Source organism: Rhinopithecus bieti, unplaced genomic scaffold (genome assembly GCF_001698545.2).
Source record: "Rhinopithecus bieti isolate Rb0 unplaced genomic scaffold, ASM169854v2 scaffold_4967, whole genome shotgun sequence".
Taxonomy (NCBI): domain Eukaryota; kingdom Metazoa; phylum Chordata; class Mammalia; order Primates; family Cercopithecidae; genus Rhinopithecus; species Rhinopithecus bieti.
Window position 1 is genome coordinate 300,980 of NW_016804726.1, and position 16,129 is coordinate 317,108.

The 16,129-nt window shown below is 45.7% G+C and overlaps 1 protein-coding gene across 10 annotated transcripts in view; it reads left to right on the plus strand.

The window, feature by feature from the left end:
* Positions 1–593: 593 nt before the first annotated feature.
* SGSM3 (small G protein signaling modulator 3) overlaps positions 594–16,129 on the plus strand; it is a 42,468-nt gene continuing 26,932 nt past the window's right edge. For 5 of the 10 annotated variants that reach the window (XR_001885163.1, XM_017870251.1, XM_017870252.1 and 2 more), the window contains exon 1: positions 599–720. The gene's annotated coding sequence lies outside the window, so the exon portion shown is untranslated. Of the gene's footprint in view, positions 721–16,129 lie in introns of all 10 variants that reach the window. The other 5 variants (XM_017870259.1, XM_017870257.1, XM_017870256.1 and 2 more) reach the window with 2 other exon arrangements.

Below are 16,129 nucleotides of genomic sequence, written 5' to 3' on the forward strand. Positions count from 1 at the left end.
TATATATATATATTAAAAGACAAGATCTCGCTCTGTCGCCCAGGCTGGAGTGCAGTGGTGTCACCACAGCTCACTGCAGCCTCGATTTCCTGGCTCAAGTGATCCTCTCACCTCAGCCTCTTGAGTAGCTGGGACTATGGCACACACAACCCACACCTGGCTAATTTTTTGTTGTTTTTTATAAAGACAGGGTCTCACTATGTTAACCCAGGCTGTTGTATTTTCTTTAAGATTGGTTTAAACTCACACAGACTCCAGCATCAAAACTACCCAGATGTCGGGTTCTGGGCAGAACATGGGGCAACTGATGAAATGTCTGCTCAGCTGAAGTCAGACACCTGGACACTTAATGCCCTCTTTCCCTGGCTGGTGCTCAGTTTCATTTAAGAACCAGGAGAGTCTGATGTTTATAAACATAGCTTTAGTGGAAGCACAAGGGTTAGGAGTCCCTAGAAAGGTATGATGAAGCCTGGGTGGATGTGAGGGTTGCTGAGACGGCAAAAGCATCGCTGTGCCTGCCGGCCTTGGGGACGCGGACGCAAAGCTCCTGGCCGCGTCCCGCCAAGTGGGCGGGAACGACTACAGCCCCCAGCATGACCCGCGGCCGCCTGTGCTCCGCCCCGCCACGCGTGCGCTGAGGCGCCGCTGAACGCTGACTGGGTGCGAGCGGGGAAGCTGCTAACCTGACCCGGATTGGCGCTGAGGTGGGCTGTGGGGCAGGTGAGTGCGGGGACAGGAGTCAGCGGAGACTGAACGGCGCCCACAAGTTCCCCTCAGGCTGGGGTTGCGGGGCGTTTGTGGTCGGACTGTCTGACTGAGGGACGTACGGGCCGAAGGCGCCCACGAGAGAGAAGCACCGCCTCGGGCCGGAGAGCCGCCGGGCCGACCTTACTCGCGTCGCGGGTGGAATGGGGGCCGGGGACGCGGAGGGGCGGAGAGGTCGGCTGCGTACCCTGGACCGGCCGACCCTAGACGGCCGAGGCCACCTCAGGTGTTCAGGGCGGGAACCGGAATCCACCGCGCTGGCAGCCGGGAGCGGTTTTACAGAAACCGCGCCTGATGCGGGGGGCTTTTTTAAAAAGCCTGGCTGGCTCCGGCACGGGGACAGCTGCAGACTCCTCCTCAGGTTTAACTTGTGGCTTTCCCTTTGAGATTCAGATCCAGGTGCAGAACCCGGGCTCGGATCCAGGCCGAGACTCGGAACACAGGTGTGTTTGCATTTTAGCACGGGGGAAACTGAGGCATACGTTAGCCAGAATCACCCGGTGTGGTTAGGATGGGAATTTTGAAAATTATTCTCATACTTAGTTTACTGATCTAGGCTCTTTTTTATTCGGAGAGAAAAATAAAGATGTTTCAAAGGTTTTGAGTGACTGGGTGACTAGCGTATCTTCCAGTCTCGCGCAGCCCAGTTGGGGTGGGTTGATGGCTTTTTTTTGTTCTGTGGTGGGATAGAGATGTCCTGGAATATTCCACACCCTTCTTATTCTTAGTAAATTCAAGTCCAATCAGACTCTGCTTCACAAAAACTGCATTTTTCAACTTCGACTCGTTTACTCGTAGTTTTTGTGACAGTTTTGTGATTAGGTTTGTAAGTACATACACTTCCCACTTTTCTTGCTCATCTCTTGTAGTTCCAATTCTCTCTGCACTCTAAACAACTGAATTACATCTTTGTTCTACATATTTATCTTCTTGGTGATTAATTTGTAATTCTTTTTTTTCTTTTCTTTTTTTTTAATTTAATACGGAGTTTCACTCTTGTTGCCCAGGCTGGAGTGCAGTGGCGCGACCTCGGCTCACTGCAAGCTCCGCCTCCCGGGTTCAAGGGATTCTTCTGCCTCAGCCTCCCGAGTAGCTGGGACTACAGGTGCCCGCCACCACGCCCGGCTAATTTTTGTATTTTTAGTAGAGAAGCGGGGGGTTTTTCGCCATGTTGGCCATGCTGGTCTCGAACTCCTGACCACAGGTGATCCGCCCGCCTCGGGCCTTCCAAAGTGCTGGGATTGCAGTCGTGAGCCACTGCGCCAGGCCGGATTAATTTGTCCTGCCTTTTGATAATCCTAAGTGAATGCAGCTTTTTCATCACTAATTATCACAGTAGCCTGAGCTTTAGTTCTTCTCCCTGTCCCTTTTTAAGCGTGGAGGTTTGTGGTCTGGGAGGGAGGGGAGAGGGTGAGGTGTCTGTTGATCAGATATGGGTAACAGGTGAACATAACCCATGACCAGAACATTAAAAGGCTGTAAACAAACAATTGCTTCAATATAAAAACGCATACCTCGTGAATTTGGAAACATACCAGGTTGATAGAAAAGTGAACTGGGGTAGAACCTCACAGAAATGAACCTGACAGGGTGAAATATTGAGAAGGGAAGTGAGGAGATAATCATCTCTTTTATTTTACAGCCATCTTTCTGTCCCTAGAGTGGATGTAGGAACAGCCTGCTGGCTCAGAAGCTTAAAAAAAGCTCTGTGTGTTTTCAGTTTTTCTCTTAGTTCTCAATGAAGGTTTTGGCAGGAGCCCAAAATCTTGTGCATTGGATAATTTAACATCAGTTTCATCTGCTTACTCTCCAGATAGCCTGTTATTCAGCTGGTGACGTCAGTAATTTTCCACAGCAGCCATTCATGAGCTCATGCAGACTGTCACAAGGAAATGGGAATAGCACAATGAGTGTTACAGAAGAAAAAAAGATCCTGTTTCTTTGCCATCACACATTATACACAGACTTAGGGAATCTAGACTGGAGCACAGGATATGTGGGAGGGGTTAGAACACCAGAGTGCAGGCTCCTACCTGTAGTAATAATCATTGAAACCATTTATTGAATGCCTTCTGCTTTCCAAACACAGAATTTAAGTCTACCTGACTCTAAATTCCTCTTTTAACTGCTGTACTTCCTTATCAACAACTGTGTTCAAGTATTTCTCATTCTTTTTTTTTTTTTTTTTTTTTTTTTTAGACGGAGTCTCGCTCTGTCGCCCAGGCTGGAGTGCAGTGGCCCGTTCTCAGCTCACTCCAAGCTCCGCCTCCCGGGTTTACGCCATTCTCCTGCCTCAGGCTCCCAAGTAGCTGGGACTACAGGCGCCCGCCAACTCGCCCGGCTAGTTTTTTGTATTTTTTAGTAGAGACGGGGTTTCACCGTATTAGCCAGGATGGTCTCGATCTCCTGACCTCGTGATCCGCCCGTCTCGGGCTCCCAAAGTGCTGGGATTACAGGCTTGAGCCACCGCGCCTGGCCGGTTTTTTTTTTGAGAGAGTCTCTATCACCAGGCTAGCATGCAGTGGGGCAATCTCGGCTCACTGCAGCCTCCACCTCCAAGTTCAAGCAGTTCTTCTGCCTCAGCCTCCCGAGTAGCTGGGACTGCAGGTGCGTGCCACCACACCCAGCTAATTTTTGTATTTTTAGTAGAGACGAGGTTTCACCATGTTGGCCAGGATGGTCTTCATCTCTTGACCTTGTGATCCGCCTGCCTTGGCCTTCCAAAGTGCTGGGATTACAGGCGTGAGCCACCACACCTGGCCTGATAGGGCGGGGTTTTTTTTCTTTTCTTTTTTTTTCTGAGATGGAGTCTCTCTCTGTCACCCAGGCTGGAGTGCAGTGGTGTGATCTCGGCTCACTGCAAGCTCTGCCTCCCAGGTTTATTTACTCCATTCTCCTGCCTCAGCTTCTGGAGCAGCTGGGACTACAGGTGTCTGCCACCATGCCCGGCTAATTTTTTGTACTTTTTTTAAGTAGAGACAGGGTTTCACCATGTTAGCCAGGATGGTCTCGATCTCCTGACCTCGTGATCTGCTTGACTCGGCCTCCCATAGTGCTGGGATTACAGGCGTGAGCCACCGCACCCGGCCCATAGGGCAGTTTTTATAGTTTGAGAGTTGGGGAAGGAACACTTTATTGCGAAGATATCACTGGACTGCCAACAGAGAGGAAAAGCTTAAATTGGTCTAGAGTGTAGTGTCAAGACTGCGTGCTTAGGCATAAACTTTTAGGGAAAAGCTGTATCCACTGAGAGATGACATGGTTGAAGGACACAGTATAGGCTTTAGAGTCTGACAGACCTGCTAACTGAACCACAGTTTCTTCTTTGTAATACTTGCCTGCATTGTAAGCTCTATGAAAGTAGGGGTTTTGTGTTGTTCACCACCTCACCCCGTCTCCTAGAACAGTGGTAGGTGAGCAACAAATATCTGTTCAAAGGGGCCCAACATGGTGGCTTATGCCTGTAATCCCAGCACTTTGGGAGGCCAAGGTAGGAGGATTGCTTGAGCCCAGGAGTTCAAGACCAGTCTGGGCAACATGGCAAGATACCATCTTGACCAAAAAAATAAAATTGCCAGTCATGGTGATGTGTGCCTGTGGTCCCAGCTACTTGGGAGGCTGAGGCAGGAGGATTGCTTGGGCTCAGCTCTGGAGGTCGAAGTTGCAGTGAGCCATGTTTGTACCACTGCACTCCAGTCTGGGGAAGAGAATGAGACCTTGTCTCAAACACATGGTACTACTACTATCAGTAGTAACATATGACTGAAAAGACTAGGTTTTCATTGTGGCTTATGAACTGATTTTTGACAGCACCATTGTTTGAATGCTACATATATAATATATAATCACCTCCCCTTTTTGAAAATTTAGGCTTACTAATTTATGCTCACCATTTATACATGGGGAGAGATACATTCACCTCTTTTCAGTAGGCACTGTTAACTGTCTCTTCTACCATGCCTCTTTTGCAGTTGTAAACATTTATGCTTTTTCTAAGTATGATACGTGTTTTGTATTTGTTTTTCTCTCTACTAATGATATAAATTGTTTTGGGAGGTTAACTTCTTTGGAATAATTAAACAGCTTTATCAACAAGAGTAACATCAGAAATTAGATTGCTAGGCCGATCACGGTGGCTCACACTTGTAATCCCAGTGCTTTGGGAGGCTCAGGTGGGCGGATCACCTGAGGTAAGGAGTTTGAGACTAGCCTGGACAACATGGTAAAACCCCGCCTCTACTAAAAATAGAAAAATTAGCTGGGTGTGGTGGTGGGTGCCTGCAATCCCAGCTACTCAGGAGGCTGAGGCAGGAGAATCACTTGAACCTGGGAGGCATAGGTTGCAGTGAGCCGAGATCATGCCATTGCACTCCAGCCTGGGTGACAAGAGCAAAACTGTCTCAAAAAAAAAAAAAAAAAATGAGATTGACACCCCAATTGGAAAGGGTATAATTTCCAGTTAAGACAAAATAATTTTTTTTTTTCACTACAACAAAATGATGTGACTTTTCTCAGCCTTCTCTAGATATCTAGTTAGCCTACAAGCTAGCATTCTAAAGACATGAAACAGGCTGGGCATGGTGACTTATGCCTGTAATCCTAGTACTTTGGGAGGCCAAGATGGAAGGATCACTGGAGCCCAGGAGGTCAAGACCAGCCTGAGCAACATAGTGAGACCCTGCCTCTCCAAAAAGTTTCTAAAAATTAACCAGATATGGTGGCGTGTGCTTGTGGTCCCACCTACTCAGGAGGCTGAGGCAAGAGGATCACTTGAGCTCAGGAGATTGAAGTTGTAGTGAGCCATGATCACACCACGCACTCCAGCCTGGGTGACAAAGGGAGACCCTGTCTCAAAAAACTAGGAAAAAAAAAAGATAACAGATCATTTCCCTTTTCCCTCTCTTGTGTTTGAATTTCGTTTGTAAATATTCTTAATTACGTGACTTGAGTATAGGGTTAAAGTCCAATTACCACTTTTTTTTTTTTTTTTTTTTTTTTTTTGTCTTTTGGAAATAGTGTGGTAGTCAGGAGCACCGACAATGAAGTTCAACTTCTGGCACTCCTGCTTGCTTCCTTGCTTGCCTGCGTGCTTGATTGATTGACAGGGTCTTGCTCTGTTGCCCAGATTGGAGTGCAGTGGCATGATCATAGCTCACTGAAACCTCAAACTCCTGGGCTCAAGAGATCCTCCTACCTTAGTCTCATGAGTTGCTGTGATTACAGGTGCATGCCACTGCACCCGGCCTGGCTTTACCATTATAAACTTTGAGAACTTACTAGTTGTCTCTCTGATGCCTCATTTCTGTCACCTGCAAAAATGGAATAATTAGTGCTACTCATAATGATAGCTAATACGTATTAGGTGTTTGCTATATATACCAGTCACAGTTCTAAGAATTTTACTTGTATTAACTCACAATCCTCACATCAACCCTATGTATTGTTAGTATTATGCCCATTTACAGGTGAGGCAACAGTCACAGAAACAGTAACTTGCTGAAGATTGGAGGAGTGGAGTCAGGATTTGAACTTAGTCTGACTCGAGAGTTTACGCTCATAATCTCCACCTTCATAGTTTTTTGGTTTTTTTAATTTAGCATATAATCAAGAAATAGAGTAGTTTTGAAGATTAAATAAAATCTATATAAAATGGCTGTGACAAGCATTTACTGTATTAAGTACTACAGTTAGCTTCGAGTTTATAAAGCATTTTGCACTCATTTTCTTTGATTGTCATAGGAACAACCAAATATGTTTGTGAGCATCACTGTCTGGCAGGAAGCAGGCACGCATTTGGTCACTTTCCCAGTCGTGCAGCATGTGTGGAGACAGTACCCTGCTGTTGCTCCTCTGTATCTAGATCATGTGGAATTTGAAGCATCACATTTTGAGAGAATTTAGTAGACATAAGTTTTTTTGGCCTGTCCAGCATCCAATCCAGGTTCTTCTGGGGATAACAGCTCAATTTTGCTTTGAAGAACAGTTCATCCCTGACCAACTAGGTGGTAGGCACATGGCCCAGGTCAGGCCAACAGATGTTAGGCAAATAGATGCTCCTCCTTTAATTTGAATCTTAGGTTGAATGACACAGTAACAAAAGTTCAGTAAACAGTTGCAGCTCCTTCATCACAACCACAGGCTAATTCCTAGTATCTGGGCACTAGAGCTGCTGTTGTTTTCAACCACCTGAGGCTTCAGCCTTTCCTCAGTTCTGTGTCCTACTGCATATCCTTCCAGTACATTCCTGTCTTTCATAACTTAAGTTACCCAAAGTCAGTTTTGGTAGCTTGCAGCTGAGACACCCTTAACTTACTTTACATGGCATGAGATCATGTCATGTAAGAGTTAAACTAGGCCTGGCGCAGTGGCCCACGCCTATAATCCCAACACTCTGGGAGGCCAAGGCAGGCAGATCCACTGGGCTAAGGAGTTTGAGACTAGCCTGGGCAATGTAGTGGGAACTTGTCTCTACAAAAAAACTTAAAAAATTATTAATAGCTGGGCATGGTGGCATGTGCCTGTAGTCCCAGCTACTTGGGAGGCTGAGGTGGGAAGATCACTTGAGCTTGGGAGGTCAAGGCTGCAGTGAGCTGTGATCGCGCCACTGCACTCCAGCCTGGGTGACAGAGCTAGACCCTGTCTCAAAAAAAAAAAAAAAAAAAAAAAAAAAAAGTTAAAATCAGCTAAGTTTAACATGAAGAGGAGAGAAATCTTGGAGAAGATCTGAGTATCTTCAGATGTCTGAAGTTTGTAGAATACAAAGTACCCCTAAAAAGACCAAAGAGGAGATATTACTAGCAAACATATTTCTGCCCACGTTAAAGCCTAAGGCAGGGCTTTCCGCGGGTGACAGACTGTCTTTGTACGTGGAGATAGATACATCCACTAAATTGTTCAAGCCAAGACAAGATGGTCACCTGGGAGGAGTAATATGGGTTTAGTAATCTAATGGGGACTGGATGTGGTGGCTCATGCGTGTAATTCCACTGCTTTGGGAGGCTGAGGCAGGATGATCGCTTGAGGCCAAGAGTTTGAGACTACACTGGGCAACATAGCAAGACCAGCATCTCTACAAAAAAGTAAGAAAAATTAGCCAGGCATGGTGGTGTGTGCCTGTAGTCCTAGCTACTTGGGAGACCCGCAGTTTGAGGTTGTAGTGAGCTGTGATAGTGCCACTGCATTACAGCCTGGGTGACAGAACAAGATCCAGTGTGTATTAATAACTATAATATGGCTGGGCGCAGTGACTGATGCCTGTCATCCTAGCACTTTGGGGGACTAAGGTGGGCAGATCACTTGAGGGTGGGAGTTCGAGACCAGCCTGGCCTACATAGCAAAACACCGTCTCTACCAAAAATAGAAAAAATTAGCTGGGTGTGGTGGTGCATGCCTGTAATCCCATCTACTCAGGAAGCTGAGGCAGGAGAGGAACCTGGGAGGCGGAGGTTGCAGTGAGCCAAGATCACACACTACGCTCCAGCCTGGGCGACAGAGTGAGACTCTGTCTCAAAAAACAGAAGAGGCCGGGCGTGGTGGCTCAAGCCTGTAATCCCAGCACTTTGGGAGGCCGAGACGGGCGGATCACGAGGTCAGGAGATCGAGACCATCCTGGCTAATACGGTGAAACCCTGTCTCTACATAAAATACAAAAACACTAGCCGGGCGACGAGGCGGGCGCCTGTAGTCCCAGCTACTCGGGAGGCTGAGGCAGGAGAATGGCGTAAACCTGGGAGGCGGAGCTTGCAGTGAGCTGAGATCCGGCCACTGCACTCCAGCCTGGGTGGCAGAGCAAGACTCCGTCTCAAAAAAAAAAAAAAAAAAAAAAAAAAAAAAAAAAAAACAAGAAAACCAATAATAATAATCTAATGGGTTGTTGTACTGAATGAACTGTAAAGTTCTCTCCAATTCTGAGATAATGATTCTCTGATTGAAATTAAATCTGCAGACTCCGAGACCTAGAGTTCTTCCTAGAAGATTTATCTGCTTTTCCTCACTTTTCCAACCTAGTCTCTTATATTCCTGCTTCAGCACCTATGTGCTGCTCTTTGCTTCAGACCTCTGCTTCCGTCAGCCCCTCATCTTCTTCAAGTGTTTGCTCAGATTTTTCTTACTGAGCCTCCCCGGCCACCTAATTTAGAATCGCAGCTCCTGAAAGTGCCTATTGCTCTTCCTGCCACATTTTACTCTGTAGCACTATTCATCTGACATACAATATGGTCTCTTATTAATTTTTTAAGTCATTTATTTCCCTTCTAGAATGCTGGGACTTTAAAAGAAGGGATTTCTATTTTGAGCACTTCTGTGTTCCCAGCACTTAAAACAGTGCCTGGTACATAATAGGCACTCAGTAAACATATGTTGATTGAATGAGTTATTTCCTCAACACAAAGTCACCATTGGGTCTGCTTTGTGTTCTAGGAGAATATCCAGCTCATGCTGTCCACTTTGTACCTTTTCTCCATTGCTTCCCTTACTCGCTGGTGCCTTTCTCTTTTCCTCTTCCTTTTGGATCACAGCATTTTAAAACTAGAAGTCTGAGATCACTCTTTCATAAGGACCAGAGGTCCCTATGTAACACAGCTAGTTCATGAAAGATGTGGGGTGGAGGGTGACTGACTGTTGGATTGTTTATCTCTGTTAAACTGTGGTCCCCCTAAGTCTTGCTCAGTTCAGGCCCATGCAGTGACGGCTGCAGAATATGCATATCTCTCAGTTATTAAGTAAATGTCTCCCTCCTTCATGAAGGCTTTTCCATATCAACCTGTAGTTATCTCTTTATTTCCTTGAACTTTGATAATATTTGTGGTCTCTGTTCTTATTAAGGCAGGGTCTCACTTTGTCACCCAGGCTGGAGTACAGTGGCACCATCTCCACTCACTGCAACCTCCACCTCCCAGGTTCAAGCAATCCTGCCACCTCAGCTTCCCAAGTAATCTGGGACTACAGTCGGGCACCACCATGCCCAGCTAATTTTTGTATTTTTTGTAGAGATGGGTTTCTTCATGTTGCCCAGGCTGGTCTCAAACCCCTGGGCTCAAGTGATCCACCTGCCTCGGCCTCCCGAAGTGCTGGGATTATAGGTGTGAGTCATCATTCTCAGCCTGGTCTCTCTCATTCACTGGCCTTGGGTTGTTTGCTATTTTATGTGTCTGTCTGGTCAATGAAATTATGATCCCATGAACAAAAACTAAATGTACCTACCACAGACCCTAGTCCTGAGCGGCAGTGTAATGTAGTAAGGTGCTGTCCAAGAGAACTTTATACAGTGCTGGAAATGTTCTTGTGTGACTATTAACATTTTTTTTATGCTGTGTATTTGTATGTGTGTGTGATTAAGTAATTACAATTATCTGCACCACTCAGGAATAATCAGTAAACATTCTGGCATTTATTTCTTTATTCATTTCTTAATTGTACATTTTCTAGCTTTTTTTTTTTTTAAACCATGAGTGTCTATAATTTTTTTTTTTTTTTTTTTTTTTTCCTGAGACAGGGTCTCGCTCTGTCACCCAGGCTGGAGTGCAGTGGCACTATCTCAGCTTGCTGTAACCTCTGCCTCCCAGATTCAAGCGATTTTCCTGCCTCAGCCTCCTGAGTAGTTGGGATTACAGGCACGTGCCACCACACCTGGCTAATTCTTGTATTTTTAATAGAGACAGGGTTTCACCATGTTGGCCAGGCTGCTCTCGAACTCCTGGCCTCAAGTGATCATTACAGGCGTGAGCCACTGTGCCCAGCCTATAACTTTTATAATCGTAAAAACAGGCTGGGCTCACACCTGTAATCCCAGCACTTTGGGAGGCCAAGGTAGGATGATCACTTTAGCCCAGGAGTTTGAGACCAGCCTGGGGAACATAGTAAGACCCTCTCTACAACAGTGACAAAAAATTAGGGCGTGTGGTGTGTGCCTGTAGTCCTAACTCCTCAGGAGGCTGAGGTGGGAGGATTGTTTAAGCCTGAGAGGTCAAGGCTGCAGTAAGCTGTGATCACACCACTTCCCTCCAGCCTGGACAACAAAGCAAGACCTTGCTCAAAATAAATTAAATTAAAATACAAGTTGCTGCAGCTTCTATTTTGTAAATTATCTTTTCCCCATTGATTCACATAAGCAATGTTTTAGCATGATAGTCATCCATATTGGGAAGAACCAAGTAATTAGGAAAAGTTATAGAAACATTTTACTAGTCTATAGAAGCCATCAGAAAAGAGGCACAAGCTTTTTTTTCTTCTTTTTTCTTTCTTTTTTTTTTTTTTTGAGACGGAGTCTCGCTCTGTTGCCCAGGCTGGAGTGCCGTGGCCGGATCTCAGCTCACTGCAAGCTCCGCCTCCCGGGTTTACGCCATTCTCCTGCCTCAGCCTCCCGAGTAGCTGGGACTACAGGCGCCCGCCTCGTCGCCCGGCTAGTTTTTTGTATTTTAAGTAGAGACAGGGTTTCACCGTATTAGCCAGGATGGTCTCGATCTCCTGACCTCGTGATCCGCCCGTCTCGGGCTCCCAAAGTGCTGGGATTACAGGCTTGAGCCACCGCGCCTGGCCTCTTTTTTTTTTTTTTGAGACAGGGTCTCGCTCTGTTGCCCAGGTTGGAGTGAAGTGGTATGATTTTGGCTCATTGCAACCTCCACCTCCAGGGCTCAGGTGGTCCTCCCACCTGAGCCTCCCAAGTATCTGGGACCACAGGTGTGCGCCACCACACTCAGCTAATTTTTTTAATTTTTTGTAGCGATGAAGCTGCACTATGTTGCCCAGGCTGGTCTTGAACTCTTGGGCTCAAGTGATCCTCCTGCCTTGGCCTTCCAAAGTGCTGGGATAACAGGAAGGAGCCACCATGCCCAGCTACAAGGCGTGTTAACAATACAAGATAGTGCATTTAAGAATTGGAAATACAAACTGAAGTATTATATTATTGTTCCAAATTTAAAAGGTAAATCTAGAAGCTAAATAACTGGAATCCTTTAGTTTCTGGAAAAGAACAAATAATAAATAAGCATGAGAGCTCTTTGTTACTATACAACATATATGTAAACTATTGTGCAATTTGTTATAAGTTCATAATTCTTGGGGCCATCATACCAGTAATACCAGCACTTTGGGAGGCCAAGGTGGGAGGATTCCTTGAGGCCAAGAGTTCAAGACTGGCTTGGGCAACATGGCAAAACACTGTCTTTACCAAAAATATATACAAAACTAGCCCGGCATGGTGGTATGTGCCTTAGTCCCAGCTACTTAGGAGGCTGAGGTGGGAGGATGGTTTGAGCTCGGGAGGCAGAGGTTGCAGTGAGCCAGGATCACGCCACTGCACTCCAGCCTGCAGACTAAGTCAGATCCTGTCTCAAATAATAATTCTTATTTTAGGCCGGGGGCGGTGGCTCAAGCCTGTAATCCCAGCACTTTGGGAGGCCGAGACGGGCGGATCACGAGGTCAGGAGATGGAGACCATCCTGGCTAATACGGTGAAACCCCGTCTCGACTAAAAAAACAAAAAAAAAAACTAGCCGGGCGAGGTGGGTGGCGCCTGTAGTCCCAGCTACCCGGGCAGGCTGAGGCCAATGAGAATGGCGTAAACCCAGGAGGCGGAGCTATTGCAGGTGAGCTGAGCATTGCGCCACTGCCACTCCAGCCTGGGTGACAGAGCCGAGACTCCGTCTCAAAAAAAAAAAAATAATAATAATAATAATAATTCTTATATTATAGCTTTATTTGTCTTTCTACCAGATCAGAATAAAAGCTCCACAAAGTCAGGATTTTGTTCTGTTCACTGTCCTGTCTAGGATCTAGACATGGATCTAGCCTAGGGTCTGACACACAGTAAGTACTCATGATGTTAAAGAATGAGAGTGGTGCCTGCCATGTGAGGTCAGGATAAGTTTAGGATTCATCAGTCCGAAAAAGTAAGGGTTGAGAGGAGACTGAAATTTATTTATTTATTTATTTATTTATTTATTTTTGAGACAGAGTCTTGCTCTGTCACCCAGGCTGGAGTGCAGTGGCGCGATCTCAGCTCACTGCAAGCTCCGCCTCCTGGGTTTACGCCATTCTCCTGCCTCAGCCTCCCGAGTAGCTGGGACTACAGGCGCCCGCCACCTCGCCCAGCTAGTTTTTTGTATTTTAGTAGAGACGGGGTTTCACCATGTGAGCCAGGATGGTCTCGATCTCCTGACCTCGTGATTCGCCCGCCTCGGCCTCCCAAAGTGCTGGGATTACAGGCTTGAGCCACCGCGCCCGGCCTGAGACTGAAATTTAAAATGGCATTATGTTAACATCTACAACATATTGAGCACCAAATCTTTCATTTATCTATTGCTATATAAGGATCACTCCAGAATTTAGCAGCTTAAAGCAACAATAATCATTTTATTATTATCTCTTGCTGGGGGGTTGGTTGGGCTCAGCTAGGTAGTTTTTCCTGGGGTATCTCAAGCAGTTGCAGCTAGACGGGACTGGAGTCATCTCTAAAGTTTCCTTACATGTCTTGGGGTTGATGGTGGCTGTCAGCTGGGTCCCACCTGGGACTGTTGGCTGGAGCACCTATATGTGAGCTCTCCATGTTTACCTACCTCACAGCATGGCAGGTGTGTTCTAGGAGCTAACCTCCCAAGGGAACAAGATGAAAATGCATGACATTTTTATGACATAACCTTAGAAGCTACACAGTATCACCATATTGTCTTGGTTGAGGGAGTCACAGAGGTTTGCCTGGGTTCACGGGGAGTGGATGGGACCCCACTATTCAATGGGAGAAGTGTCGTCACATTTGAAGAAGAGCATGTGAGATATGTTATATTGTGTTAGCCCATCTTTGGAAAATAGGATCTCCATGCCAAGCATGTGCTAGGGGTTTTAAGAACTTTTTCACTTATTCTGCAGGTACCTGTTATCCTAATTTTACTGATAGAGAAGCTGAGGTTATGGAAGATGGATTGGCCACACAGCTAAGTGGCAGAGCAAGTTGTCAGGCCCAGGCCTTCTTGCTCCCACTGTAACACTGTATAAAGGTGAAGGTAGATCTCTTCACAAAGTCCTGAAATACTATGGAAGGTATATTTATATAGGTTATAAAACAGGTAATTAAATATCTCATGAAACAGGTGATTACTACTTCAAACATTTGTTAAATCCCTAAGTACTGTACTAGGTGCTAATAAGGATTCAGCCCTTGAAGAGCTTTCAGTTTATAAATAAGGCACCCACAACTAGTAAAGTGAGATAGAAGTCAGTAGGAACGGCCCAGCGCAGTGGCTCACGCCTGTAATCCCAACACTTTGGGAGGCCGAGGCAGGCGGATCACAAGGTCAGGAGATCGAGACTATCCTGCTAACATGGTGAAACCCCGTCTCTACTAAAAATATAAAAAATTAGCCGGGTGTGGTGGCGGGCACCTGTAGTCCCAGCTACTAGGGAGGCTGAGGCAGGAGAATGGTGTGAACTGGGGAGGTGGAGCTTGCAGTGAGCCAAGATCGCGCCATTGCACTCCAGCCTGGGCGACAGAGCGAGACTCCACCTCAAAAAAAAAAAAACAACACATGTTTTAATGTGTTGTGGAATATAGTCAAATGAAGCTATCCAACAAGTTGGAAATAATCCATGTTGTCATGGCTAGAGATAGAGATTTGTAATTTATCTATATGACAGTAACAGCTAAATCCCCATTCAGAATAGGAATGGACTCCCCAGTTGGAATCCATTAGGAATGGACTAAAAGAAAGAAGACTGATGTGGAGAATGTCTTTTTTGGGGGTCTGGAGAAAGAAGAGGCAGTAAAGAAGCAGTTAAATAGAGAAGAAAAACAAATATGGTCTGTGTCCTCAGAGTCATGGAACAGTTCAAGAAACCAAAGTAAGTCAGCAGAGTCTGATGCTTCAGCGAGTTTCAGGAAATGAGGCCACAGGAACAGGATTCCAAATAATAACTAGGAAATCACTGGAGACCTTAGAAAGCTGTTTAGGTGGTGACAGAAGCTAGGGTGAAAAGCTTAAGGAGTGAGTTGATGGATGAAGCATGGGCATTTTTAAAAGTATAGCAGTGAGGCAGAGGGATAAGAGCTAGAAAGGTAAGTGCTTGAGTGGGTACAGGTATAGTTGCCTTGTTTTGTTTAATTCAGGGTTCAGGAGATCTGAGTATTTGCACTGGACACGAAGCCATTGGAGAAGAAAAGACTGAAGATGCACAAAGGAAAAGTGTATAAAGGAAATGGGTTGAAAGGTTCTTGTGGGTGGAGAAGTTACTCTAGGAAGGAAGAAGACCACTTTCTCTTCTGAGAGGGAGGGCAGAAAGAGAAAACAGGTGAAAAGCAGTTTTGACATGGAGAATAAGGAAGTTGAGGAAGCTTAAGTCTAATAAGCTGAGCTTCGTTAAAGCTGGAGTACAGTCCCTGAGCTGGGAGTGAGTGACAGCAGAGAGTAGTTGGGTATCAGAATAATTATGAGAATGATTTGAAAGTATCACTGAAGGAAATATGATGTAAAGTCAATTAGAGATGAATGAAGGCTGCTGAGCAACTGTGAAGATAAATAGCATGTGACTTGTTCCCTAACTTTGTCCAGGAGGAACATGAGCAGAAAAAGCAGAGGAACACTCAGGTTGCCCAAGCTGGAGTGCAGTGGTGCAATCTCAGCCCACTGCAGCCTCGACCTCCCGGGCCCAGGTGATTCTCCTATCTCAACCTCCTAGGTAGCTGGGACTACAGGTGCACACCACCATGCCTGGCTAATTTTTTGGGGTTTTTTTTGTATTTTTAGTGGAGATGGGGTTTTGCCATGTTGCCCAGGCTGGTCTTGAACTCCTGCACTCAAGCAATCCACCTGCCTTGGCCTCCCAGAGTGCTGGGATCATAGGTATGAGCCTCTCCCAGCCAAGAGGAACTTAAATGGGGCTAGATGAGGCAAAAAGTTGTCGTTAATTCATGGTTAGTTCAGATGGTTGTGTCTTTTACAATGTAGGAATGAAGTGTATGGACCTGATTGTTGAAATCAGCATTATTAAGTATGAAATAAATATAAAGATATGGTCTGCTTAACCCTAAGGTTCACAGCAGTAGGAGGACAACCTCATGTGACATATCTTCTGGGATTTCTGTTGGTAATGATGCTGATCCGAATGTAATCCAATGGGCCTGTCTCTATGCTGTTTCCAAGTTTTTGATTCAGTTTCAGATTAGAATAGTATAAATCAGAGACTTCTGGTCTGGCTATGCTGCTTTAAATCAGTCGTTTGACCTCTTTAGTCCAAGTTTGTTTCTCTCTCTCTTTTCTTTTCTTTTTTCTTCTCTTTTCTCCTTCCTTCCTTCCTTCCTTTCTCTCTCTCTCTCTCTCTCTTTCTTTTTCTTTCTTTCTTTCTTTCTTTCTTTCTTTCTTTCTTTCTTTCTTTC